Below are 26,334 nucleotides of genomic sequence, written 5' to 3'. Positions count from 1 at the left end.
CAATTCATACCATTACACTAACTTTGCTGTTCTTGATAAACCTGATCTGTACTAAATTAATTGTTGATTGTTATTAGACTGTAATTAAAAGTTTTCTTATACAAAAAGTTTTTTTTTTTTGCATATTATCTCCATGAAGTGAGTAACAACTAGTATTAGAGCACGCTAAAATGTGAGAAAATGGCATTAAAAATGTTTTTATTTCATAGTTTTCATACAGTATATCACTTTCTAATGATAGGCTTTAAATAGATGTTTCTTTGCTTCAAAAATTAACCCTTTCATGCAAACTGGTCACTACAGCGGACAGTTCTTCTCCAGCTGTTCTCTTGTATATTCATGGGTTTTGTTGTTTTAATTCCATGTCAGCCAACACAGTGGACACTTATGCACCATCCCATACACTGACATTCATACTATTAACTTTATGCTCTTGATAAACCTGATCTGCAGTAATATGATTGAGTGTAAATCAATTGCTAATTAGCAATTGTTAAAAAATTATTAGACTGAAATTAACAGTTTTCTTAAACAAAAAGTTTTTTTTAAATATTATCTCCATGAAGTGAGTAAGAACTAGTATTAGAGTATGATAAAAGATGAGAAAACATGAGATAAGCTACATTAAAAATGCTTTTGTTTCATAGTTTTCACACAGTATATCACTTTGATATTGTTTTAAATACATGTTTCTTTGCTTCAAAAATTAAAAACATGGTGTCCAACTGAGTGGACATTTTTGTAACTCTGTGACAAATAGGTTAATTAAGAAAAAAAAAATCATTCTCATTGTTTTTTTCATGCCTAAAGAGGAATAAAAACAGTCAGGAAAAAAATCTTGACTAAGGTTTTCATAATTCGTGCATCAAAGGGTTAAACGCATGGTGTCCAGCTGAGTGTCCATTTCTGTAACTCCATGAAAAATAGGTTCATAAACAAATTTCAATTGCATTGTTTTTTTTCATGCCTAAAGAGGAATAAAATCACTCTAGAAAAAAAAAATTGACTGAGGTTCTCATAATTCATGCATAAAAGGGTTAAAATACAGCAGTCATGATAATAATTTAAAATAAATAAATGAATCAAATGAAACAATGATAATTTGTATGACATGTCTCTATTTTCCAGATACCATAATGTTCATATAAGGTTCCCATAACTGTACAAATTCCTCCAGTTTTCCTTTGGTAATGTATGTCAGTCTTCCCAGTCCCATGCACTCTGATAGTTCTTTTATCCGTTGCTTCATAGAAGGAGCTTCCGTGCTCTTCCAGTTCAAAGCCATAACTCCTGCAAGGTTATAATAGTTTTGGATTTTTCATTATAGTTTAGTTTTCTTTATTTTTGACTTTTTTTTCTCTAATTCAGTTAGTTTTAATTCATTTTAGAGCAGGTTTGCTAGCTTTTTATTAGTTTTTGTTTTTCTCTAAATGCTTAGTTTTAGTTTAGGTTTTTTTTATATGTTTCTTCCTCTTCTCCGTTGTATTTACATATATCCCATACAGGACTCTGCTGCTTTAGTCTCCATGTTTCCAGGTAGAGTGGGGACCAGAAGACGACTCTAAACCAGGTGATGGACCGTGAAGTACCGTATGGTGCTACTAGCTAAAATTGATGGAGTGAAATAAATCAATTTCATATCAATCCGCCATTGACAAAAACGAAAACGAAGGGAATTTTATCCATAATTTTAATATGTTTTAGTTAGTTTTATAAGCACACAATACAGTTTCAGGTAGTTATGTTTTTTTCTTTTAATTGCACTGGTCAACAACAAATTTATTGTTTAAGTTTTTTGAGCTGATTTAGGATAATTTTGGTGTGCTGAATCCAAAAATCACATTAATTTTGCTCAATCAGGTCAACTTTCTCAACTATGCTACGTATTGGCTTTTTAACATTTTTGCTTACATTTATGGGCATTTTCACATCATATGATACAAAATTCTTTCATATTTCTTGCAATAAACGAGTTCTGAAGATTTTACTTTTGCTAATTTATGATTAATGTCTTTTTTTTTAATATTACAGGTGAATGAAATGGCTTGGACTAGAAGATCTTGCAAAAATAAGCCTGACGTATTCTGCTACATCTGCGGTGAATACACCATTGTACCTAACAGGAATCCTGTTAGAAAATGATTTTTTTTCTCTTAAAACCTATTTTGGGTGAGAACTATATAAAAAAATCAACTGATAAAGTCACAAAAATGTAATCAATTTTGTGAGAAGATCAAATTTTTCAAATTCGAATTAGCAAAAAAACCTGACCTGATCGAGAAAAACAGATGTCATTTTTGGATTTAGCGGTGCAAAATGGTCCTAATTCAGCTGAAAAAACCTAGACAACTTGCAAAAAACAATTTTTTGTAACCCAGTGTTATAGTTTTTATTTATTTCAGTTAACGAAAATGTTTTCTCAGTTCTAGTTTTCGTCATTTCGTTAGTTTTCGTTAACGATAATAACCTTGCTCTCCTGACATGGAACAGTCCAAAGTCCAACACCTTAGTTTGTTTGTTAGTATGTGTGAAATCCTCAGGGTATTTTCCCAGTATACAAAATTTAGAACAAAATGGAATCTTGATGTTAAATACCTCAGACATACAATTGATGACCTCCTTCTAGAATCTTTGTATCTTTGAACATTCCCATAGACAGTGAATAAGAGTTCCTTTATTATCTTGGCATTTAGTACATGTATCAGGAATATGACTGGACATATGATGGAGTTTTTCAAGGGTTCAGTTTTAGTAACACTTCATGTTTCAAGAAGGGCTACTAGACAATGAGTGCAGGCATAAAAAGGATAAGGTGCATGTATTGATTTCAAGAGTGATTAGCCGCACTGGCGTCAAAATACTTCCTGAAAAACCTCAGTGAGGATCAAAGCGGTAGCAAGAGCCCAAGGCTATATTAAACATTTTAATAGCAGAGTTCAGAGAAAAACAGGCAGTGTGACCAAAGCTTGTGATTTTGTTATCCATCAGGCATGAGAATTAGGATTTAAAGAGTGAGTGTGGTGCAGACTGCTCTCATCAGTGCACGGCTTCAAAATGCACTCCAGAAAAGGTCATTCGAACCCAAAGCTTTGTTACACTCCGCTAGTGTTTGGTGGTTACAAACACACACTAAATGGAGTCACACGGTAGCTAGTGTTCGGTATAGAAACTCCCAAAGTCTGAGCCAAGGTTATTATCATTAACAAAAACTAACGAAATGACGAAAACTAGAATTGAAAAAACATTTTCGTTAACTGAAATAGATAAAGACTATAATTAAAAGAAAAAAACGATAACTGGAACTGTATTGTGTGCTTACAAAACTGATTAAAACGTATAAAAATTATGGACAAAATTCCCTTAATTTTTGTCTTTGTCAATGTCGGATTGATATGAAATCAATTTATTTAGCTGGTGGCACCGTACGACACTTCACAGTCTGTCACTTGTGTTCACTTGTGGTTTCCAGTCGTCTTCTGGTCCCCACTCTACCTGGAAACATGGAGACTAAAGTTGGGAGAAAGCAGCAGAGTCCTGTCTGGGATTTATTTGAATACGACGACAGAGAAGAGAAAAGATATGAAAAAACTAAAACTAATACTAAAAATAAGCATCTAGAAAAAAACAAAAACTAATAAAAACTAGTAAACCTGCTCTAAAAACTAATTAAAACTAACTGAATTAGAGAAAAAAAGTCTAACTAAAAACTAAAACATAAAAAATTATGGATAAAATTCCCTTTGTTTTTGTCTTTGTCAATGTCAGATTGATATGAAATTGATTTATTTAGCTTGCGCAATTTTAGCTAGCGGCACCGTATGACACTTCACAGTCCGACACTTGTTGTCACTTGTGGTTTCCAGTCATCTTCTGGTCTCCACTCTACCTGGAAACATGGAGACTAAAGTTGGGAGAAAACAGCAGAGTCCTGTCTGGGATTTATTTGAAAACGAAGGAGAAGAGAAAAGATATGAAAAAACTAAAATACTAAAAATAAGCATCTGGAAAAAAATAAAAACTAGCAAACCTGCTCTAAAAACTAGTTAAAACTAACTGAATTAGAGAAAAAAAGTCTACCTAAAAACTAAAACATATAAAAATTAGGGATAAAATTCCCTTAGTTTTTGTCTTTGTCAGTGTCAGATTGATATGAAATTGGTTTATTTAGCTCGTGCAATTTCAGCTAGCGGCACCGTATGACACTTCACAGTCCGACACTTCTCGTCACTTGTGGTTTAGAGTCGTCTTCTGGTCCCCACTCTACCTGGAAACATGGAGACTAAAGTTGGGAGAAAACAGCAGAGTCCTGTCTGGGATTTATTTGAATACGAGAAAGAGAAAAGATATGAAAAAACAAAAACTAATACTGAAAATAAGCATCTAGAAAAAAACAAAAACTAGCAAACCTGCTCTAAAAACTAATTAAAACTAACTGAATTAGAGAAAAAAAGTCTAACTAAAAACTAAAAGGTATAAAAATTATGGATAAAATTCCCTTCATTTTTGTCTTTGTCAATGTCAGATTGATATGAAATCGATCTATTTAGCTGGTGGCACCGTACGACACTTCACAGTCCGACACTTGTGTTCACTTGTGGTTTCCAGTCGTCTTCTGGTCCCCACTCTACCTGGAAACATGGAGACTAAAGCTGGTAGAAAACAGCAGAGTCCTGTCTGGGATTTATTTGAATATGACGGAGAAGAGAAAAGATATGAAAATACTAAAACTATTACTAAAAATAAGCATCTAGAAAAAAACAAAAGCTAATAAAAACTAGCAAACCTGCTCTAAAAAGTAATTAAAACTAACTGAATTAGAGAATAAAAGTCTAACTAAAAACTAAAACATAAAAAATTACGGATAAAATTCCCTTAGTTTTTGTCTTTGTCAATGTCGGATTAATGAAATCGATTTATTTAGCTCACGCAATTTTAGCTAGCGGCACCGTACAACACTTCACGATCTGACACTTCTGGTCCCCACTCTACCTGGGAACCTGGAGACTAAAGCTGGGAGAAAGTTCTGCATGGGATTTATTTGAATACGACGGCGAGGAAGATAAAAGATCTGAAAAAACTAAACTAAAACTAAGCATTTAGAAAAAAACGAAGACTAATAAAAACTAGCAAACCTGCTCTGAAATCGAATTAAAACTAATGGAATTAGAGAAAAAAAAAAGTCAAAACTAAATAAAACTAAACTAGAATGAAAAATCCAAAACTATTATAACCTCGGTCTGAACGAGACACGACACAAAGGCCCCCTTCGGTGGGAGTCGTTTGAAGTTTTCAGATCTGAGATGAAGCGTAAAAGGGAAAAAAAAAGTGAGATGTACAGAAGAAACAGCGAAGTTTGAGTGGGGTGAAAGCGCCGGCGAGGTCAATGAGGCTTGTCTGAATAAGAGCGAGAAGCGAAAGGGGGAAGTCAGGGGGAGGGGGAGGGGATTAAACGCAGAAATACTTTCACAGAAGTGCACAGGTATGAAGGAGGAAAAGGTGAGGACGGAGGTATGATGAGGCAAGCAGATCACCTTCTCACGTTTCTGTCTTCAGTCATCTTTATTTTGACTCCCCCCCCCCCCTTCCCTCCCTCTTGTGTCTGTCTCAATCAGAGATACTTTACTGGCATCACTGAAACATGATCCACTGTGAGCGCATGGAAACAAAGGCGTGAAGAAAACAGGAGGGGACGACAGGGGTCAGCGCAAAGGTTAGGACAGAGAAAAACACACAGCAGATCATCTGTTCATTTACATAAAAAGAATCACTGTTGCATATAGTTTAACCCTTTAGCTTCTGAAATGGAATCCTACATAACACACGGAGTTAACCCATGAAGACCCAAACATCCACCCTCGACCAAAGACGCATGGACACACCAGGAAACTGACTCATTTTTAGCTTATCGGCCGACATGTCGTAAACTATTGTCGTCATGTGGCGTCTGTCGTCCGTTACAAAAATTTCACTCGTCTTCTCCGAAACTACAATTCCGATTGACTTCAAACTTGGTCTGCAGCTTCTTTATGATGATGTCAACAAAAGTTAGTGAAATTATTTGGATCCGGATCTGATTCTGGATTTGGTGCAACTTTGAAAAATGTCCCCATTATAACAGATAGGAAGTGGATGGATGTAATAACTCAGTAAATATAAATGATATCCAGTGTAAATTTCTCCAGTCCAGCCCTGATGGGGAGATGACCAAAACATAATGTCCACATGCTGATCAGGATCTTCTTCTGGATCTGGAACTGACGCAAAATTTAACATGAGCTCTTATGGGGAAAAAACTTTGAATCGTCTTCTTCTCCCAAACTCCAGTTCTGATTGACTTCAAACTTGTTATACAGCTTCTGTATGATGATGTCAACACAAGGGATTGAAATTACTTTGATCCAGATCTGATTCTGGATTTGGTGCAACTTTGAAAAATGTTCCCATTATAACAGATAGGAAGTGGATTGATCCAATAAATCAGTATCAATTATATCAAGTTGGAATTTGAATTTTTTACAGATCTGATTGGAATATGAGCAAAACATGGGCTATTTCTGTAATAGAATAAATACACAGAACTGGGTGATAATAAATGGCATCTGGATACATTTCCCAAAGCTTTTAATTTGGCCGGTAAGATACAGGGCCATTGGCCCTATTTTTTAATTTAGTACGGGATAGAGGGGTAATACAGTCGAGGAAAAAATTATTAGACCACCCCTTGTTTTCTTCAATTTCTTGTTCATTTTAATGCCTGGTTCAACTAAAGGCACATTTGTTTGGACAAATATAATAATAGCAACAAAAATTGCTCATAAGAGTAGGGATGGGAGTCTAGAACCGGTTCTTTTTGAGAACCGGATCCCAGTAGCTCGATTCCTTCGAATCATTTGCCTGCCTGCTTAACGATTCTGCTTATCGATTCCACTTTCATTGCACATGCGCGAATTGAATTAAGAAAAAAAAGTTGAATTTAGCAAAAAAAAAATTAAATTAAGCAAAAAAAATGTTGAATGAAGCAAAAAATAAATAAATCTTGAATTAAGCAAAAAAAAATTGAATTAAGCAAAAAAAATCTTGAATTAAGCAAAAAAATCTACCAATGCAACAAGTGAAAATGATCTTGGTAAGATTTCTTGAAATAAGATTTTTCAGATCTATTGTCTAAAAATAAGTTCTTATATCTCACTGAAAAGTTATTCTTTTGGTGATTATGTCTTATTTTAAGTGTGATGAGATATTTTGACTAAAAATGAGAAAAATACACTTGGTAAGATTTAGATTTTTTCCAGTGTGTGTACATTTATACTTGTGTTCCTACTTTTTTGGTTGAGATTGTACCTGTTGTGTGTCGTAGAAAAGTTCATTTTAATAAATGTATGAATAAATGAATGTATAATTCACAGTAAATTATGTTTTACTGACAGAAACATTTTCAAAATATATGAAAATCACAAACGTGCATGGATACCACACAAACCTGTTTCACTAGAATCATTCCGGTACTGATCAGTTAGCTACATTATATCCAGTTATTTTATATGCTTCCTTGGTCAGATTTAGATTTTTGAAGCGCATAGACCTTCCATCTATCAGTTCTTCAACCAGCAGCTCAGCTCACATGTTATTCTAGTAAAATCTACTTTTAACAGCCATAAAAATGTTGATATTGAAGAAGAAGCTGTAACTATTGACATAAAAAAAAATAAAAATAGGTGGAAACACAGAAGAATCTTTTGGCAATTGCTCCTTTGGCAACTTCATCACAAACATCAAAACAAACACAACAATATTAACATGTTTATGCTTCAGTTTATAGAAACATCCACAAAGATTTTATGTGCAAATGTTCAATTTTCACTATTCGGGAAGTGGATGAAAAATACAAGTAAAATGCTGGAATAAATGAAAATGTTCAAGTAAAGCGCGAATACTTGATTCTATGTGGTTACAGTCCATCGCTGAAAAAAAATAACTGTTTGTTCTGAGAATAATTAAAGGACAAAGCGCAGATTGTTGAAACAAGATAATGCCAGAATTAAAATCATAAATTTAATCAACTGCACACTAAAAAAATTACCAACACAGAACGGGTTTGTTGTGTGTCTTACTGGGAGTTTAATGATACCAGTTTGGTCTTGGTCGGGTTGTTTTGTGCAGAAGGCAGTTAGCGTGTACCAGACGAAAAATAATACCCCCAGGCAACACAACAGATGTCTGATGTAAATATCTTTTTAACTGGCCCAGTAACATTCGCCGCTGCCTTATCTCCATTTAGAAATTAGCAGGTTTGGTTCAGACCTGGTACCAAACTGTACATTTATTAAAAACGGGTCGACAGTTTCCGAGTAGAACTGTGAAGCCTCGTGTGCAGAGTTAGACTTTATTTATTTATTGCCACAGTTAATGAGTTGAGCGAAGTAATTGGCAATAGAACTGATTACTTTTGCTTATGAATGAACAATAAAGCAATAAATGTCATTAGTGCTTATACCATATTTAGCATTTCTATTATATGCCATTTGATATTTTGATATTTGGACTAAAAAAATGTAGGTTTTTTGTAGTCTTAGTTTTTAGTTTCTTATTGCTATTATTATTTTTGATTTTATATTGTTATTATTTTGTTTTTTTACACTATCCTTATGCATGTAAGATTATTTTTTTGTACTTTATTCTGTTGCTGCTTAAATTTTCCTGTTGTGGGATCAATAAAGTCAAATCCAGAGGTCTCAAACATGCAGCCCGGGGCCCAAAGGGTCCAGTGTGGCCCCCGGGATGAATTTGTGAAATGCAAAAATTACTTTATTTATTGTATTTAGTGATTTATTCCAGACATGCAATGAATTTTAACATAAATGCAAACAAGCAAACATAAATATTAATACAAATATCAACAATCATAACAATCTTAGACAGAGCAGCACAATAGTTCCATTTACATGCCTGAAAAGGGGTGGGAAGAAGTGCAACTCACTATTTCATTTACATTTATACATTTGGCAGACGCTTTTATTCAAAGCGACTTACAGGGGAAAAAACAAAATAAAAGAATAAAATACAAGAATAGATTAAAGACGCAGAGCGGTGTACACTTAAAAACAGTGTCGTACAGAAGAATAAAAAAGCAAAATAATCAGCTAAAATACAAGAATAGATTAAAAAGACTTAAAAACAGCTGTACAATTAAAAACAGTGAAATAAAAATACCAAGTAAAACAACAGAATAAACACAATAATACATTACTATTACTATTATTATACATTACTATTAATATTAATCATTTTAGTTCAGGTTCCACATACAGACCAATTTAATCTCCAGTGGGTCGGATCAGTAAAATATCATCATAATAACCTATAAATACTCACAACTCCCAATTTTTCTCTTTGTAAATGTAAAAATTTTCATGTAATTTTACTGTATTTACAATAAAGCAAACTAACATTTCACAAAAACACGAATAAACTGAACAAATATGAACATTTTGAAATGTCTGAAGTGTAAGTTTACCAGTATTCTGCCTGTTATGAAATGTTTTGTGTATTTGTTGATCCACTGTGATCTGTCAGTTGTAATGTACATGTGTACATGATAAACTGAGACATGATATTGTTAAAATTGCACTTAGTTTTCTTAAGAAATTTCAGTTTGTTCATGTTATTTACATTGTTTTAAAGGATAGTCTGTAGATGTAAACATTTTCATCACATAATTTTACTTTTTTCGCTCTAAAACTTAGAGGAAAGTTTGGAGTTGACATTATTTCTGTATTATTATGTTATTATTTCACCCCACTGTTCGATACATCATTACAACAATTTAGTTTAGTTTAGATTCTCTATCTCAAACAGGTGATAAATAAATCAAAAAGAATTAGCATCAACATCTAATGTAATGTAATGTAATCTAATATAATGTAATGTATTGTAATCTAATCAAATACAATGTAATCTAATGTAATGTAATGTAACATAATCTAATATAATATAATGTAATCTAAACTAATCTAATGTAATTTAATCTAATCTAATGTAATTTAATTTAATGTAATGTAATCTAATTAAATCTACTGCATCTCTTGAAAATCTAATGAAATCTAATGTAGTGTAATGTATTGTAATGTAATCTATTGTAATCTATTGTAATCTAATAAAATCTAATGTAATCTAAACTAATGTAATATAATGTAATCTAATATAATCTAAACGAATCCAACATAATTTAATCTAATCTAATGTAATCTAATTTAATGTAATGTAATCTAATTAAATCTACTGCATCTCTTGTACTTTTTACTCCTCTTGTTGGTCTGACTGGAGTAAAATGATTCATTACTTGATTACTCAGCGGATATTTAAAGGGCAGTGGGTCTGATTGATTGGTCATTCGGCCGTTGGAGGCTTTTATAACAGACTTATTCTAATTTATTGTAATGAAGGGTTCAGATGTTTGTTTTTTTTGCAGGGTTCCATCTGCTCGTCCATTGTAGCGGGCATTTCCATGAGGGAAGCCCAACATGACCACACACTGCAAAAAAAAAAAAAAACACGCTCTGCTTTTTCCATTTTAGTGATTCTTTTTAGTTTTAAAGGAGACTGGGAAGGGTAAGTGGGAAGAACAGCCATGCACAGTAATCAGGACCCCTCAGGTTTTCATGGAACAAGTGCTTAACGCCAGATCTCAGACAAATGTTCATGAATGTTTAATCCACCTCTCTGCTTAATTGAATTTATAAGGAATAGTCGAGCGTTTCCTCTGTCAGTCATGTTTTCGCAGGTTTAACTCAAGGATCTTTGATCTGCTGCAAAAAATCAAGGGAATTCTGCTATCCTGGCTGATCAATAGCAATTAACAAGAGGGAAAAAAAAAACACATTCAAGGTGACTTTGTGTTCGCTTAGATGCTACGCACACTCTGCTCCGGCACCGCTCTCCTGAATAAACTGGCCTCAGTCAAATGTACACTCATCCCCAGGAGGCAAAGTCATTTTTCATCCTGCCCACCCAGGGATAAAACCATCTCTGATCTAAAGACATGCTGTGTGTAAGCCCGTGTGTGCGTTCGGGGGGGGGGGGGGGGGGTCGGTTGTGTGTCTGGCAGACGACAGTGTGTCAGGTAGCAGAATTCAATATGGGACACCTGTCGGAAGCAGTAACACACACAGACGTGAGCGCACACACACTGATGACAGGGTCATTGGCAGGGCACGACCACGGCGAGGTGTGAAAGAGCTCCCCAGTCGCTCCATTACACCCCCTGCACTTTTCTATTCTTCCGTCCCTCCTTCCACTCCCATTTCCTCCACGCTCCCTCTCTGTCGTCATCTTAAAGTCTTTTTATTCGCCACGTCTTCTTATTTCTGTCCCCCCCTCCCTCCCTGCCTGTGCCAGGTGCAGTACCCAGCCCGCTGCAGTCTGTGTGCGGCTGATAAAGCCTGCTTAGGTTATAGGAAGAGTCAGCGGGGCAGAAACAAAACGCCGCTGCTGGGTTTTAAATCAGAGCGCTGTCACCCGAGCACCGCTGGGCGACTGCTGCTCTGGGATAAACTGACTGTCTGCCGGGGAGGGCGGCCGTCTGCGGGAACGGCGGCCACGCTTGTTGGTTGGCCGGGTGAATCGCTACCCTACGTCACACTGACAGGAAACAGCTCCGAGTGCTTCATCATGGTAACAGTTCTAAAAGGAAAAGGAAAGGACTTAAAAGCATGAAGTAATGTCATGAAACATAAACCACGCACTAGTTTATAATCGGTTATAATAGTTTTATAGTTTTAATAATAGCTTTATTTGTAGATAGGGATGGGAATCGTTAAGAATTTAACGATTCCGATTCCATTATTGATATTGCTTATCGATCGATTCCTTATCGATTCTCATTGGGTGAGGGAATAAAAGAGTACAAATGGGTGTGTTTGCATTAACTGTCTTTTATATTTCCATCTCTGCACAGAAAATATACCATATACAGTATGAACAAATAATAATAACAGATGACGCCGGCCCGGTTGGGGGGGGGGTGTACAGTGAAAGTGAAACTAAAGATTCTTTACTAATTCCTCTATTGCTGCTTTTCCACTACGTGGAACCGGTTCGACTCAGCCCAGCTTGTCTCCTGTTGTTGTGCACCTCATTTCCTTTCCCTTCTTACCTTCGGAAACTTGTATTTCAGGAGTTACGGCGTTTGTTGCCCACACCGGGACCGGAACCGGCCCGACGTTCACTCTGCTGCTACATTCACATGTGCCACTAAGTAGAGAATCAAATATGTGACATTCCTGTAAATGAGTCACATGCTGTGGACAAATGTTTGTGGATATTGGAGGGATTCCACCCTTTTGAAGAAATGGAAGCTTTGACAGTGTTCCAGTGGACCTGGTGTCGTCTGTTTAGACCGTTTCTGCCTCAACACCATGTTGGCTGCGTTCTGACCCAAACAATGCAGCGTACGTGTGACGTCATCGCGCATGCACAACGAAGGTGGAATCGATAAGCAGAACCGTTAAGCAGGCAGACAAACGATTCCAAGGAATTGAGCTACTAGGAACCGGTTCTCAAAAAAGAACCGGTTCTCGATTCCCATCCCTATTTGTATAGCATCTTTAAAAACAAAGTTTCCAAAGTGCTTCGACAGAAGACACAACAGCAGGATGCAAGAAGCAAGTAAAAACACTAAAACAGAAGCAACACAATAAGAGACGTGTACAACAAATGCAAAAAATATGGCACTTCCAATAAATTAAGAGAATCAGAGTACAGAGGGCAGGGATAACATAACATGATGCTGTCAAATCAATGCAAAAAATGAAGAAGTGAGATAAAACAACATCATGTATGAGGATATAAATAAATAATCAAACAGGATAAAAATCTAACTTAAAAAATTCAAATTAAAAATTAAAAAAGGACAGACATCACATAAAAACAAGTCTATAAAAATGTGTTTTAAGAAGTGATTTAAAAGATGTCACTGATTCCGCAGGCCTTATCTCCTCAGGCAGGCCGTTCCAAAGTCGAGGGCCTGATGGAAAAGGCCTGGTCATCTTTAGATTTAAGCCTTGAGATCTTTCATTCTAGTTTAGTTTTATTTAGTTTTGACTTTTTTTTTCTCTAATTCAGTTAGTTTTAATTAGTTTTTAGAGCAGGTTTGCTAGTTTTTATTAGTTGTAGTTTTTTTCTATATGCTTAGTTTTAGCATTAGTTGCAGTCTTTTATATCTTTGACCTTCCTCGTCGTCGTATTCAAATAAATCCCAGACAGGACTCTGCTGTTTTCTCCCAACTTTAGTCTCCATGTTTCCAGGTAGAGTGGGGACCAGAAGACGACTGGAAACCACAAGTGAACACAACTGACGGACTGTCAAGTGTCATATGGTGCCGCCAGCTAAAATTGCTCGATTGAAAAAAATCAATTTCATATTAATCTGACATTGACAAAGCCGGAAAAAAAGGCAATTTTATTCATAATTTTTATACATTTTAGTTAGTTTTGTAAGCACACAATACAGTTTCAGTTAGTTACCGTTTTTTCTTTTAATTATAGTTTTTATTTATTTCGGTTAACGAAAATGTTTTTTCAATTCTAGTTTTCATCATTTCAATAGTTTTCATTAACGATAATGACTTTTGTTTGGAGTAGAGTTCTGCTTCTTTATTGGGGTTTCCACAAGCTTCAACAAGTTAGATTTAAGACTTTTTAAGCTGTGATGAATCATATTTAAGATTTCACACCCATCCTGGAAAAGAAAACACAGAATATGAAGGCAGATGGACATGTGACTGTAGTGACGCTCCTGGTGTCAGTACAGAACATTATTGGGTCATGGCAGCTTTATGTTTTACTGACTCCATGTGATGCTAATTTATACCTTTGCCTTTTTAGCTCGTAGGCTAATGAGCTAATGTGAAGGTGCTGTGGTCATCATCGTCGTCTTTGTCATCTTTGTTAGCAATTTTAATATCTCCGATGAAACCACGGGTCTCATTAATTTCAGTTTTTATATGTAGCGTCCTTGGGACATCTACAAAGTTTGTACACAGTTTTGAGAAATTTAGGTCTTTGAATTTCTGACGAATTTTTTGAATATTGAAAATTTGCTTTTACTTAATTGAATGGGTCATATTTTAGTGGCTTATAACATGGAAGTGTTTACAGATATCAGTTTAGTTTCTACTGACCATTGATAGGAAGTCATATATGGACTGTCATTTGGTACCATGACCTTTGACCTTCAGTGACCTTCAAGGGTCAAACTCCAGGTCACCAATGTCTAGATTTCTGTTAGATCTTCTTCTCTGAAACTACTGGTCAGACTCATTTCAAATTTTATATATATCACTTCTTTTGGACAATAGCTACAAACTTTGTTCACACTTTTGAAAAATTTAGATTTTTGTGTTTTTGAATATTTTGTGAAATATTAAACATTTGCCTTTACTTATAACGATCCATGTTTAAATTGCTTATAACATGGAAATGGTTAGAGATAATATAGTTCCTATTGAGCTCTGATAGAAGTCATGCATGGACTTTGAATTAGTTGAGTTCTCCTCTAGTGAAAGTACCACCCACTTTTATTGAGAGATTGATCTCCTGCATCAAGACCACAGAACAGAGACAGAACCTGACAACCTCACAAAATTCAAGTTGTTATTGACTCTTGATAGAACATGCCGCTGAGATACAAGGCCATTGGTCCTATTTTTATTTTTTTTTTACTTTCAGATATAAAATGTAAAGTGATGCAGGCGACATGGTTAAATGAACATTTTTATTTATTAGCTTTCATTTATACCATCATTAATACATGGATTATCAATTATAAATGATGGTGAGATACGACGACATTGATCCTATTTTTTATAAGTTCAGCTTCATCTTAATTTTTTTTTTTTTACCCGAGATGCATCAGGGTTCACATTTTTTATTTTCAGCTTTCAGTTTTCATTTCATTGTTATTAATCTAAGCACCAAACGTACTAAAACCAAACCAGATCTTGTTGAACTTGGAGGTCCTGCTTCTACTGGTTTATACCTGGATTTGGTGTTTCAGGTGCAGCTTCATTACACCAAGTAGGACTGCACGATATGGCTGAAAATAACATCCTGATTTTTTTTCCTCTAAAAACTCAATTTTTGATTTCTGGGTAAAACTACAAAAGACAACAGAAGTCGGCATGTTGACGTGTCATTTTCGTGTGCAGCCCCCAGCGCAGCGCACTGCTCCCACTCTGGTGTGTGATGATGTTTGAGGTGCTGAAGTAAGTTGGCTGTGCTGCTGTCTTTGACAGATACCGCCTTCAGGCTGAGTTTGCAGCGAGGAATGGTTTGGTCTTCATTGGAAACTTCGAAGCCGTACCAAATCCACATTGCTATTTTTAGCCACAAACTTCTCACTCTCCTAACCAAATGGCGTATTTGTACTGGTGTGTGGAGACCAAAGACTGTGGAGACACTCTTACAGTTAGGAGGAGGAGCCTACAGTGGCCCGGAGGAGGAGCTTACGGTAGCCCTGAGGCGTGTGGCCTGGAGACACGAGAGAGATGAAGTTCGATTTGACAATTACCGTTTTTTAAACATTGTCCTAATTATCCCTGTAAAGCCTGAACCATTAAATCACTGACAGAAAATTCCAGTTCTATGAAACTGGAGCCTTTATTGGTCCTTCTGAACAACCAAAAACTTTTTTTTTCAAATATCAATTTTGTATCATATTTGATACATCAGGTCTCAATGCTCAAATATTATTATTTGTGAGCAAACAAAAACATAATATAACTCAAACCTGTCTAACAAAATTGTCTTTCAAAATTGTCAAAGTTCTGTCTCCTTCCTCATTAATTTAATCTTGTAGTGTCACTGGAAAGGCCTCTGGTGAATGAATTCCTCCCCCTGGTGGATTATCCATGTATTGCATGTATCTAATTGTATACATCAGGTTTTTCAAGAAAGTAAAAATATCTCACTGATCATGTAGAGGGCTTCAAAACTCATGAATCAAATATGATACGTTTGGTGTTACAGGGTTAACCTCCTCAGACCCAGCTATGGGTTTTCTGTCCACATTTGTGGACAAGAGTTTCACAACTTCATACAAAAAAAAGAAAAGAAAACTGTCCACCACAAAGGACATTCCATAAAAATTTTAAAAACCGCAGCTGAAAAAAACTGTTGCATCATGATGTTTCCAATATAAGCACTTATTTAATAAAAAACACAAAAAGCTGGTACTTTGCCGACATTTCCTGGGTCTTAGGAGGTTAAATAACCAGGTTTCAGTTTAAAATAAATTAATCGTACAGCCCTAACACAAAGCAATCATGAACCTGAGCAAAATGGAGTGTGACACTGTAAACACGCAGCAAGCAGGAAATCTCAAAAAACACACTTTAGTTCGGTTAATGAACTACTGCCCCAGTTTCTTTTAACTTTAAACCACCTCGGTACCAAAAACCTCGGGTTATCTTGGACAAAAAGCTACGTGTTCTAGAGATTTTTGGACCAACGGTAGCTCTGGACTACTCCACTTAGACTGCTTACCAGAGGGGGGTCACGTAATTTAAATTAACTCACCAGTTATGTTTCGGATGGACAGACCAAACCAGGAGAAAGGAAGAACTCACCAAAAAAGAAGGTTTGAGGTTTTAAAAAGTTAAAACAATAGCTTGATTTATTGCTTCAGGCAAAAATAGCAAAAGTTACAAAAATAGCCTAGCATCAAACACACATTTCGTCACAGAAAGAAAAGAAAAAATCCGCCAAAAAAAAGTTTCCTTTATTACTTTTTATTGTCATTAGTGACTCTTGGAGACTCCCATTATTCAATGACATCATTCATCATACGTTTATTATTGGTTAATGGTAGTTACTGGGCAAAACACGTCACATCACTTCATAAACTAATTCTAAGAAAAGCACATGCTTTTGCATGTGCACTGCTCTTGCTTAACACCTGCACTATTAGGCTAGCATTTCTTGACCACAAAAATCCCCTTCATTTCATAATCTGGTTTTTCTGTCTTTACCACAACTACTTTCTGAAGATGTAAAATTAGATCTTTTAGGTAGAATCTGACCTTTTCTCTAAGTTCAGCACAGACAGGTGTGAGTTCATCTAAACCACACACACACGAACCAAACCTGACTGTTCACTACCTCTAAGAATAAAAATATAAGATACAGTTGGAAAATAGAACTCAGAATATAACTACTTAGATCTGCAAAAATAAAAGATTCTTCAAGCAAAACACCTTGTAATGTAAAGATTAAACAAACAACTTATAACATTACATTTCCTCTTCTTTTTCATTTTGGTTCATGATGTATGATGTATGATATTCACCCGACATCTTAGAGCTAGTCAGAGTCACACATTCAACTTTCATGTAACTTTCATAAGATATGTCTTACAACACCATCGCTTTACCATCTCTCAGTTTTCTCTCTGTTTTTGTGACCGAAAATACAGTTTACATGTGGACAAGACACTCAAACGTTAGAGGAAAAAACCTGCCAAATACCTGCATCGGTGTGGACGGGGCATAAATCCTGACTTTGAAGGCATCACTGGGTTTCGTTCAAGCTGAGATTAATTTGTCGTCAACAAAAACCCATTCAAGCGTGACACAGCGCGAGAGACGACCTAGTGAAAACAACAAATAGTGTCTGCTCAGGATTTGCCGCCACGTTCTCCTGTGTTAAAGCAGTGGGTTTTTGAAGTCACTGAGTGTACATTATGTGTGTGGACATAAAGCACAGCTTGGTGCAGTCATACACCTGTGAGGTTGTCATTTTTGTCTGGGAGGAAAATAAGGGGAAACGAGAGGAAATAGCTGCAGTAAGTACATGGATGTAAAAAGGACGCCCTGTTGTAATGGGCGCCCAGACAGAAAATGACAGACAAACTCAGACTCCCTTCGCCCCTCCCTCTCGCTATTTTCTCTCTGCGTCTCCTCCCCACCTCATAAATGTTAACTCGCTAAAGAAAACACAGACAAATGCCCGAGCAGACGCCGCGTGTGCGTACGTATATAGCCTATATACGTCCATACGTGTGCGTTTGTGTGTGTGTGCGTGTGCGTGGGGAGGCTTTGGTATTTACGCCGGCGCACAAACACAGGAGGCAGACAGTGTGTATGAAGTGCAGCTTCACTGAGTCCATCAAGTGTAATGATTGCAATAAATTCCCTCCTGGCTGCTTCTCTCAGCATCCTCTCCTCCCCTGCATCCCTTCATCACTCTCTCCCCTCCATCCCTACATCAACCCCCCCTCCCCCATCCATCATCCAACCCTCCCTCCCTCCTTCCATCCCTCCATTCCACACTGTTCGCCCTGGGTTTCTGCGTGATGTCTGTGGTGTCTGGCTGGACAGGCAGGCCTCCGTCTTCTCAGTTTAGTTTCATTTGCTTTTTTCTTTCTTTGCCATCTCCACCTCTGTTTTCCTCTTCTTTCCTCTCCTCCTTTCCTCTGTTTTATTTAGCTCCACTTCTTTCTCTCTTCTTTACTTTCATGTTTCATTTATTCTTCTGTTTCTTCTCAGCATTTACATCATGTTAGAAACAGCTTATGTTTCATCTGTTCTTTTCTTTATCTAGTATCTTATGTTTCTATTTTCCCTTCATTCTCATGTCGTTTGTTGTTTCTTCTTCCTTTTCTTTTCCTTTTTCCACCCTGTCACCCTTAAAATCATACTTATAACATATTTGTTTTATATTTCCTTTCTTTTATTCTGATTTTTTCCCCTTTTTTCCTCTCCACTCCCTTCATTTTTTATCTCCTTTTACCTTTTCCTGATCCCTTACGTCTCTCCACCTTCTTCATCTAATGTTTTATCCTTTCTTTTTCTATTTTCATGTTCTTTTCCCCCTCTCCTCCTTTCTTCTATAGTTTTTCATCCTGTCACTGTTAAAATCATGCTTTTAACACTTTATATTCTTTTACTTATTCTCATTTCATCTCGTTGTCCTTTTCCCATCCCTTTCCTTCCTTCACTTTCTCCTCATTTTCTTTCATGTTACATCTATTATCCTTTCTTTTCCTCTTTCCTTTCCCTTTTCTCCTCTCTCTTGGGATATCTTCCCCTCAGTTTTCCACCTGTCACCATTAAAATCATGTTTATAACATATTTGTTTTATGTTTCCTGTCTTTTATTCTCATTTTTCCCCCTTTTTTTCCTCTCCTCTCCCTTCATTTTTATCTCCTTTTACCTTTTCCTTATCCCTTTCTTCTCTTTACCTTCTTCATCTCATGTTTTCTTTTCTTTTCTTTTCCCCTCTTCTCCTTTCTTCTCTCACATCTTCACTATAGTTTTTCAACCTGTCACTGTTAAAATCATGCTTTTAACACTTTATATTCTTTTATTTCCTGTCCTTTCTTCTCATTTCATCTAGTTTCTTCTTGCATTTCGTTTTTTTCCCACTCACTCTCCTTCCCTCTCTTTTAACATCTTCATTATATATTTTTTCTGTTTAAAGTTACTGAAATATCATCTTATATTTGTTTAATGTTTCCTCTTCTTTCCTTTATTCTCATATTCTCATTGATATTTTCTTTTCTGCTACTTTTTATTATACTCCCACAGAGCAACAGTTTCTGATTCAGATTCCTTTTTTTCCTCTCATTTAATCTCATTTTCGTCTTCTGTTATCCTTTTCCTTTTCTTCCTTCACCTTCTCCTCATTTTCCCTCATGTTATATCTATTATCCTTTCATTTCCTCTTTCCTTTCCTTTTTCTCCTCTCTCTTCCTCTGAGTTTTCCACCCTGTCACTTTTAAAATCATATTTATAACATCTTATATTTGTTTTATGTTTCTTTTAATATCATTTTCTTCCCTTTTCCCCTCTCGTCTCTCCTCATTTCCTTTCCTTTTCCCACTTCCTGTTTTATCTTCCCTTCCTTCACTTTCATGTTCTTTTTCCCTTTCCTCCTCTCTCCTTTAATCTTTTAAACACATCTTTTATCACTATAGTTTTTCAACATGTCAGTGTTAAAATCACACTTTATCTTGTTTAATGTTTCCTCTCCTCTCTTTTATTCTCATTTCCCCCCTTTTTTCCCCCTCAGTTAATCTCATTTTCATCCCCTTTTAACTTTTCACTGTCCCCTTCTTCCATTTTCCCTCTTCCCTTCTTTCATTATCTTTTATTTTCCTTTCTCCTTCCAGTTTTCCATTTGTCACTGTTAAAATCCTGCTTTTAACACCTTCTGTTGTTTTATTTCCTTTGATTATTGTCATTTCATCTCTTGTTTCCTCTTCCTTTTCTTTTTCTTTTTCCCAGTTGTCTTCATTACAGTTTTCCATTCTGTCACTGTTAAAATCATGCCTATAGCATATTTCTTTTGTTTCCATTCCTTTCTTTTATTGTCATTTCCCCCCCTTTTCCTCACTTCCTCTCATCTTCATCTCCTTTTACCTTTTCTCTCTTCCCATCTTTCATTTTCTTTTATTTCCCTCTCCTCCTCTCCCCTTTAACTTTTCCATTTATCACTGTTAAAATCCTGCTTTTAACACCTTATATTGTTTAGTTTCCTTTCATTTGTTGTCATTTCATCTCTTTTTCCCCCTTTTTTTTCTTTTCTTTTCTTTTCTTTTCTTTTCCCCAGTCATCTTCATTACAGTTATCCACCCTGTCACTGTTAAAATCATACTTATAACATATTTCTTTTGTTTCATTCCCCCCCTTTTTCCTCACCTCCTCTCATCTTCATCTCCTTTTAACTTTTCTCTCTTCCCATCTTTCATTTTCTTTTATTTCCCTCTCCTCCTCTCCCCTTTAACTTTTCCATTTATCACTGTTAAAATCCTGCTTTTAACACCTTATATTGTTTAGTTTCCTGTCATTTATTGTCATTTCATCTCTTTTTTCCTCTTTCTTTTCTTTTCTTCCTTTTCCCCAGTCATCTTCATTACAGTTATCCATCCTGTCACTGTTAAAATCATACTTATAACATATTTCTTTTGTTTCATTTTCCCCCCTTTTTCCTCACCTCCTCTCATCTTCATGCCCTTTTACCTTTTCTCCCTTCACATCTTTCATTTTCTTTTATTTTCCCTCTCTCAACTTTACTTTTCCACTTGTCACTGTTAAAGTCCTGCTTGTAACACCTTGTATTGTTTTATGTTTCCTTTCCTTTGTTTTATATATTTCCTGTTCCCTCTTCCATTTCCTTCTGTCACTTTCCTCCCCTCTCCTCTAACATCTTCCTTTTACATTCCCACCTTGTCAGTGTTGAAATCATGTTAGGAACAGCTTACGTTTGATGTGTTTTATTTTTTTTTTTCCTCTCCTTTCTTTGTCTCCCCTTTATCCTCACTTTGTCGCTTTATTCATCCCTCGTCCTCTCATTTTATCCCTCATTATCCTTCCCTCCTCTTGCACTTTTCCACCCTGTCAATGTCAAAATCATATTAGTAACAGTCGACGTTTGATGTGACGTGTTTTTGAAAGTTTTTACCGTATTGACAATGACACTTTGTTGGTAAAAGTGTCAAAAAAACTTTCCACAGGTGCTCGGTGGAGGAAAAATTCAAAATGGAGGGGAAACCAAAGTCTGATCTTTGTTTAGAACATTCCTCTGGAAAATATTTAATTTATTAAAACATCAGGGGTTCTTTGATGAATTAAATATTCGTCGGGAGCATTTTTCTTGACAGTCGACAGACTCTGTTTTCCACCATTTGAAAGAGTAGGATGCCAGCAGGTTGGCTGCCGCCTCTCCCCCAGACTCCCCCCCTCATCCCCTCTCTTTTCCTTCATCTTTTCTCTGTTTTTTCCTTTAATACCCCCTCCCTCCACACACACATACCTCCATCATCCCCCTCCCTGCTTCCTTGTGGGCAGATAAATCATGTGGAGGGTGGCAAAAGCTGCAGTGACTCATCTAGCATCCAGACCACCTCAGCAAAGGAGAGACACATAGAGGGAGACAAAGAGATGAGGGGGGGAAAAGAGGGAGCTGGAATGGAAATTAATAGAGTGAGAGAGAGGAAAAGTCAAATGAGTAAGAGGTGTTGTGAATACTAAAAGGAGCCAGAGTTGAGGGGAAAATATAAAGCACGAAATTAAAAAAAAAAAAAAAAAGATGTAAAACTCCTGATCGGTGTGACGAATGAGGCCAAGAATGAAAAGAAGGATGGATGGTGATACGTGCAGACAAGCCATACACTGACACTGAATGAGTGAGGTAGATGGATAATGGGGGAGCGACAGGTGAGGGGGTGGGGTCACCTGAAAGCAGCAAGAGGGAGGAGTGATTGACAGCTCTGCCTCTGACAGACTGTGTGGCACCAGCTCCCGCCAACTCCATCATACATCTATGGATTAGACAGTGATTGACAGGTGATGTCTGCGTTGTCCGAGTCCAGTGCTGGTTCCCGGTGGGTCGGGCAGGTGTGAAAACCAAAAACCCCGGACACATACATGACAGGGTACCCCAAGAAACATGGACGTACTGTTTGTTATAATCTAGGCCACAGGTGTCAAACATGTGCCCCGGGGGCCAAATCCGGCCCGCCAAAGGGTCCAGACTGGCCCTTAGGATAAATTTGTGAAATGCAAAAATTACACTGAAGATATTAACAATCCTTTTAGTTCAGGTTCCACATTCAGACCAATTCAATCTCAAGTGGGCAGGACCAGTAAAATATTATCATGATAACATATAAATACTCACAACTCCAAAATTTTCTCTTTGTAAATAAATATTTTCATGTATTTACACTGAAACAAAGATTAATTTCGCAAAAAATGTGAATAACCTAAAAAAAATATGAACAACCTGAAATGTCTTTTAACAAGATTCTACCTGTTACTAAATGTTTTGTGTGTTTGTAGATCCACTGTGATCTGTAAGTTATAATGTACATGTAGAAATGATAAACTGAAGCAGAATATTGTTAAAATTACACTTATTTTTTCAGTTTGTTCATGTTATTCACATCTTTTGAAAGGATAGTTTGTAGATGTAAACCTTTTCATAATGTAAATTTACTTTTTTCACTCAAAAACATAGAGAAAAGTTTGGAGTTGACATTATTTATATATTATTATGTTATTATTTTACTGGTTGGGCCCACTGGAGATCAAATTTAGCTGAATGTGGACCTGAACTAAAATGAGTTTGACACCCCTGCTCTATCGATTAGTTTAATTTAATTTGGTCAATAAAATATCAAACTATAGTGGAAGATGATACACACCTCAAAGATATTCACCAGAAAAACTAGAATGAAAAAATATTAACTTTTTGTCTTAAAAAAAAAATCACTGTAACCAATTAGCAGTTGTCAAATTACTCTACAGTCAAAATATTGGGACGCATCACGCATACAGCTTTGATACGTGATAAAAATATTCATGTCAGTTGTCAATAATTAGCATAATTAATGTCAAATCAGTGTCAGTTTTCTTCACGAGTGAGAACTGAACAAATCAGACAGTTACTGGTGAATTAAAATGATGATTTATGGTCAGAATTTGACAAATATATCCGAAATGTGAAAGTGGAACATTTTAAACAATTAGAGTACCTGATGATTAGTTTAATTTCAATAAATTGTTTCAGCTCTAGTTTTAATGGTTTAGTAAACACGCAACCTAGTAGACAAAATGATTTCCATTTAGTACAATATGACCAAAAAAACAACAATATGTTGGATATCATCAAAGAAAACTCATGCAACACTGAAGGCGACTGAAACAGTTTCTGGACAAATCAATTGTTTTTTTTGTCTCTGTGGTTCATATTTTTACATCATCAAATTTTCTAATGATCTAATCTCAGAAATTAAGACCAGGTCAAGGGAATTAAGCCAGTTTGGAAGTGAATTAAACTTGTAATACCCCTGATAGCCACTAGATGCTGCGCCAAAAAGGTTCCCATTGACTTACACTAAACTTTTCCCTAAAAATACTAAACAAATAATTTTTTTCCAGGTCAAAGCCATTTTTTGGGACTCTCTAATATATGATCTGATGGTCCTTTAAAGGAGTGATATTTTGCTTTTTTTTAAAAATGGAATTATGCATTTTCAAACATTTCCCTGTGGTCCCCATAAACTGTAAATGCTCTGCTTGGGTCTGAATTCTTCATTCATTCAACTCCACAGGTCCATCTTCAACCCTATTTCTGAGTAATGACACCAGAAAGGTGGTTTTGAGCGCTGGCCCTTTAAATGTAAATGAGCCACTTCAGGCTCCGCCCTCTCCAGGTTGATGACCGTGCTGCTCTGTCCTGTTCAAGCAACAACTGAACATTTTAGGTAATCGGCTCGAAGTTTGGACCAAGGTTATCATCGTTAACGAAAACGAATGAAATTCTGAAAACTACAATTGTAAAAACGTTTTCATTAACTGAAATAAGTAGAAACTATAACACTGGGTTACAAAAAAATGTTTTTTGCAAGTTGTCTAGGTTTTTTCAACTGAATTAGGACCATTTTGCAACACTAAATCCAAAAATGACATCTGTTTTTCTCAATCAGGTCAGGTTTTTTTGCTAATTTGATTTTGAAAAATTTGATCTTCTCACAAAATTGATTACATTTTTGTGACTTTATCGGTTGATTTTTTATATAGTTCTCACCCAAAATAGGTTTTAAGAAAAAAAAAATCATTTTCTAACAGGATTCCTGTTAGGTACAATGGTGTATTCACCGCAGATGTAGCAGAATACGTCAGGCTTATTTTAGCAAGATCTTCTAGTCGAAGCCATTTCATTCACCTGTAATATTAAAAAAAAACATTAATCATAAATTGGCAAAAGTGAAATCTTCAGAACTCGTTTATTGCAAGAAATATGAAAGAATTTTGTATCATATGATGTGAAAATGCCCATAAATGTAAGCAAAAATGTTAAAAAGCCAATATGTAGCATCGTTCAGAAAGTTGACCTGATTGAGCAAAATGAATGTGATTTTTGGATTCAGCACACCAAAATTATCCTAAATCAGCTCAAAAAACTTAAACAATAAATTTGCTGTTCACCAGTGTAATTAAAAGGAAAAAAAAAACAATAACTAACTGAAACTGTATTGTGTACTTACAAAACTAACTAAAATGGATAACAATTACAGCAAAAATTCCCTTAGTTTTCATCTTTCTCAGTGTTGGATTGATATGAAATCGATTTTTTTTTGCTCGAGCAATTTTAGCCGGTGGCCCCATACGGCACTTCACAATCCGACACTTCGTGTCACTTGTCGTTTAGAGTCGTCTTCTGGTCCCCACTCTACCTGGAAACATGGAGACTAAAGTTTGGAGAAAGCAGCAGAGTCCTGTCTGGGATTTATTTGAATACGATGGAGAAGAAGAGAAAAGATATAAAGAAACTAAAACTAAACTAAAACTAAGCATTTAGAAAAAAAATGAAAACTAATGAAAACTAGCAAACCTGCTCTAAAAATGAATTAGAACTAACTGAAATTGAGAAAAAAAAGTCCAAACTAAATAAAACTAAACTATAATGAAAAATCCAAAACTGTTATAACCTTGGTTTGGACATATTTTCAGTTTTTACTACAACCACTGCTGCTGACAAACAATTATGTCGTACTCGGAGAAATGTTCATTGGAAGTCTGGACCTTATATGTGCAAATGTCATGATGTAACTAGCTATAGACGCAACAAATTAAGCAGGAATTAAAACATGTTGTAGAAATCCACTCCATTTTTGCCAAAATGAATATAAAGATAGCTTTGCAGCACCTGGAGGGTTCAAATTCAAACTTTATGAACTATTAGGGTCCAAATACACAAATAAATAAACCAAAGACTAAACAGGAGGCTTTAACATCTATTTTGTTCAACTTTTGGAGCCTTTATTTATTTATTAAATTAGTTTTTCCAGACAGACAGTTCCTTAGCAGTTATAGCTAATGGTTTCCACGAACAAGATGTGAAATTACTTTGTTATGCAATATTTAATAAATGCTATCATTTAGCATTAGCTCAACCCTGAGCCCTCACAGATTTGCAGCTCCACCCCTTTTGTCCAAATATGGTCACTTCCAGCTCCAAAATGCCAACAGGGCAAGGCAAGAAACCACAGCTGGTTCCAGTTCATCAATAGCGTAGAAAATTAGTGTTGAAAAAGTTTCATCACTACTTTCCAAATGTGTAGTTTTGCTGATATTGAGGTATTTCCCCAAAAGTCTTGGTTGAAAAAGAACGATGCATTATTTGTTATAAGCTGCTTGAATATATCGTTAAAATATGCAGAGACTAATATTAGTGAGAAGGGAGATGGATTTTTCCTTCTTTGTTTTGGTAGAAGGTGTAATAAAGCTCTAAACACCCAAAGGAAATAATATTCTCTCTCCAGTCAAAGCTGGT

At 35.9% G+C, this 26,334-nt stretch overlaps 1 protein-coding gene across 3 annotated transcripts in view; it reads left to right on the top strand.

Moving 5' to 3' along the window:
- ldlrad4b (low density lipoprotein receptor class A domain containing 4b) overlaps window positions 1-26,334 on the top strand; it is a 647,819-nt gene that overhangs the window by 166,767 nt on the left and 454,718 nt on the right. Inside the window, exon 3 of one of the 3 annotated variants that reach the window (XM_030159285.1) lies at window positions 5,613-5,710. The exons of the other annotated variants lie outside the window; for them this stretch is intronic. The gene's annotated coding sequence lies outside the window, so the exon portion shown is untranslated. The remainder of the gene's footprint in view (window positions 1-5,612; window positions 5,711-26,334) is intronic. 3 annotated transcript variants of the gene reach the window in all.

Source organism: Sphaeramia orbicularis, chromosome 16, assembly GCF_902148855.1.
Source record: "Sphaeramia orbicularis chromosome 16, fSphaOr1.1, whole genome shotgun sequence".
In the NCBI taxonomy this organism is placed as follows: domain Eukaryota; kingdom Metazoa; phylum Chordata; class Actinopteri; order Kurtiformes; family Apogonidae; genus Sphaeramia; species Sphaeramia orbicularis.
This window is presented reverse-complemented; position numbering and strand designations above follow the sequence as displayed.